Source organism: Gossypium arboreum, chromosome 5, assembly GCF_025698485.1.
Source record: "Gossypium arboreum isolate Shixiya-1 chromosome 5, ASM2569848v2, whole genome shotgun sequence".
Classification (NCBI taxonomy): Eukaryota; Viridiplantae; Streptophyta; class Magnoliopsida; order Malvales; family Malvaceae; genus Gossypium; species Gossypium arboreum.
In genome coordinates this window covers 48592825-48596314 of record NC_069074.1, presented here as the reverse complement: position 1 = coordinate 48596314, position 3490 = coordinate 48592825, and the positions used below count along the sequence as shown (strand labels likewise).

At 38.1% G+C, this 3490-nt stretch overlaps 1 non-coding gene across 1 annotated transcript; it reads left to right on the top strand.

The window, feature by feature from the left end:
• The first annotated feature begins 642 nt into the window (after nucleotides 1-642).
• Nucleotides 643-749, top strand: LOC128293571 (small nucleolar RNA R71). Its single transcript, XR_008283752.1, has one exon. It is a non-coding gene; the product is annotated as a small nucleolar RNA R71 (small nucleolar RNA).
• Nucleotides 750-3490: the final 2741 nt, after the last annotated feature.

Sequence of the window (3490 nt, the reverse complement as noted above, 5' to 3'; positions counted from 1 at the left end):
TGAGTTTTGAGCCCTTGGATTGACACTTGTTAATTCTTAAGGGCTGTCTCAGTATTCTGAAAACGGGTTTCTGACATTGAGATGAATTTTGTTAGCATCTCCTTAAGGTTCAACTTGTTCTCTTATTGGTAGGGTGGTTGTTGGAAGCCTGGAGGTGGTGCTCTCTGATTCCCTTGGCCTCCTCATGAGAAATTTGGGTGGTTCCTCCAACCTGCATTGTAAGTATTACTATAAGGATTATTTTGAGATCGAGGATTATTACCCATGTAATTTAACTGCTCGTTCTCCATGTTATGGCCATAGGGTGGGTATTCTAAATTGCTTTATCCACCTCCACTTGCTTCGCACTGCATTACTGGGTGAACCTATGAAGAACTAAGAAAAGCATCAATTTTCTTATTCAAGAGTTCTACCTGATTAGAGAGCATGCTGACTGAATCGACGTTATAAATGCCGGCTGTTTTCGTTGGCTTTGTCCTCATAACTTGCCACATATAGTTATTCAGTGACATCTCCTCTATAAATTCATGGGCATCTTCAGGTGTCGTATTATTGATGGTTCTGCCAGCAACTGTGTCAACCATTTGTCGAGTCGAAGGATTCAGGCCATTATGAAAGGTTTGAACTTGTAGCCAGAGTGGTAACCAATGGTGAGGGCATCTTCTCAAGAGGTCCTTGTATCTCTCCCATCCATTGTAGGGTGTTTCTAAATCCATCTACCCAAAAGAAGAGATATCATTACGTAATTTAGCCATTTTAGCAAGCGAAAAATATTTTAATAAAAACTTTTCGGTCAATTGTTCCCAAGTAGTGATTGACCCCCGTGGTAACGAATTCAACCACTGTTTAACTTTCTTTCTCAATGAAAAAGGGAATAACCGAAGGCAAATGGCGTCATCAGAAATGCCATTAATTTTAAATGTATCACATTGTTCCAAAAAGTTTACCAAGTAAGCGTTGGGATCTACGTCCTGCAAACCATCAAACTGAGCAAATTGCTGTATCATTTGAATTATGTTAGGTTTCAGTTCAAAAGTATTTGTAGCTACAGCAGGTCTAACTATGCACGATTCAATTCCTGTTAAAGAAGGTTTAGCATAATCATACATAGTATGTGGAGCAGGATTCTGATTAGCAGCAACCACAGGAGGTAGCAGATTTTCTTAGTTTTCAACCATCTCCTCGGTTGTGGTTGAAATATCGTCCTCTTGCTCTTCCTCTGTGTATATTTGGCTTCGCCTTATTTCTTTTCGATTTTTGCGAACTGTGCGGTCAATCTCATCGTCAAAGAGTAGTGGTCCTGATGGGTTTCATCTGGTCATAAACTAGAAAATCCTGTCAGAAGAAAATAAATGAATAATTAGAAAAGAAAATAAAAATTTAAATTGTAATGAAAGTAAAATGGCTAAAGTAATAAAAATCGAGTGTTCCTAATATCCTAGTTCCCCGGCAACGGCCCCAAAAACTTGATGCGTGATATTCATGACAGGTTTTAAAGATTTATGAATGAATCGTTCTTGAGACTAACTTATTATCATAATTAAGGCAAGTGTACCTATCGAACAGTAGTATAGTTCAGCAAGACCAGATTGTCAAACCCAAAGGAACCACGAGTACTAGTATTTACTTCATTTTTATTATCTAGCCTAAAAATTACGAGGTTTGGTTATCTAAACTAATTACTAAACTAAGAATGCACAGAAAGAAAATTTGGGAAAATACTTTTGGGAAAATTCAATTGATTAAGACAATACCTAAGGAAAAATCCATCTAGACTTCACTTGTTATTTGACTCTGAATCTGACGATTTATTCATTTGACTTGATCCGTAGAAATCCCTAAGTTATATTATTATCTTTCTCGAGACTAATAACGTCTAACTCTATGTTGAATAATTGAAATCTCTTTCTAATTAACACCCTAGAATTGCATTAACTCGATCTATGGATTCCCTTATTAGGTTTCACCTTAATCCGACAAAATCTTATCACCATATCTCTAGGCGTGCAATCAACTCCGCTTAATTATGAAAAATTTACTCTTAGACAGGGTCTATTCCTCCTCTGAATAAGAGCTTAACTTGAATCAATATCCTGGAATATCAAAACAAGAATTAAGAACACATAATTAAGAACAAGTCAAATATTTATCATACAATTTAGATAATAATAACAAGATCCATCTTAGGTTTCATTCCCCTTAGGTATTTAAGGGGTTTAGTTCATACTTATGAAAGAAAACATCTCAAAAGCATAACGATAACAAAACATAAGAAAACCCAAAACTCTTGAAGGAACTTGAAGGGAGATCTTCAGTCTTGATCATGAATCCGGCTTCTGAGATGGATCAATCGGCTTTCCTTGAGTAATTCCTTGCTTCCTACTCTCTGTCCCCCTCTTAAGTGCCTCTTCAGGTGTTTAAATAGGCTTTTGGATACCTAAGAGCCCTAAAAATTGGCCTTTTCCGAATAGGACTATACTTGGTCTTTGCAGGGACACGCCCGTGTGTGATTACTCTAGCCCATGGTCAAGGCTGTTGAATAGGCACGGGCGTGTAGTCTACCCGTGTAAGTCCTGCTTCGATCCTGCCAAAGGGACACGGCCATTTGACATGCCCTTGTGAGAAAGTCCAGGCCGTGTTGATTTCCTACTAGGTCCATTTTCTCCGTTTTCGGTCCGTTTCTCGCTCTTTTTTACTCTGTTATGCTCACCTAAGTATAAAACATGAAATTAAAGGATTAGGAGCATCGAATTCACCAAATCTAAGGAGAAATCATCCATAAATGTGCTAAGCATGGGATAAAAATATGTATAATTTACGATTTATCAGTGATGAAGTATCATATGATTACATGACTATGAGTGTGATTGGACCTGATAGGCCATATGAAAGTGGTTAGGCCTAATGGGCCATATGATTGAGATTGGGCCTAAAGGGGCCAAATGAATAAGTATGGATCTGCTAATGTTTAGTAAGGGGTTGTGGACCTAGTTTTTTTGGTAACTACTTAATCAGGCATAAAACTGAATTATTAATTAATTGCGACCGTGGACGAGTCATATGGTTAAGGTATGGCAATGGGTATATGCATGTCTAGGATTGGATCTAAGGAGAGCTTGGTACTTAAGCGGTCTTAATGACTCACCTCCTCTTCTCTGGAATCCTACCTGGTGCATAGTATCTGTTCACTTTAGCCAATGAGGACTTGTTAACGGGCCAAGGTAAGCAATAAACCCATAATAAGGAGAAATTATCAAAATGCCCCTAAGGGCGAGAATGACTAAAATACCCTTATGTGTTGAATGTAAGATTTATGGATGTTGCATGTGTACCTGCTACATTCATATGATATTCTGTTTAGGTTGCATATTGGTTGGGAATTATGGAACGGAGGAAGTATATGAGGATCGCATGGTTGCTTGACGACCGTGGATCCATCGATGGCTTTTTATGCCTAATATATGATTAGCAGCTTTGCTGCAACATTAGG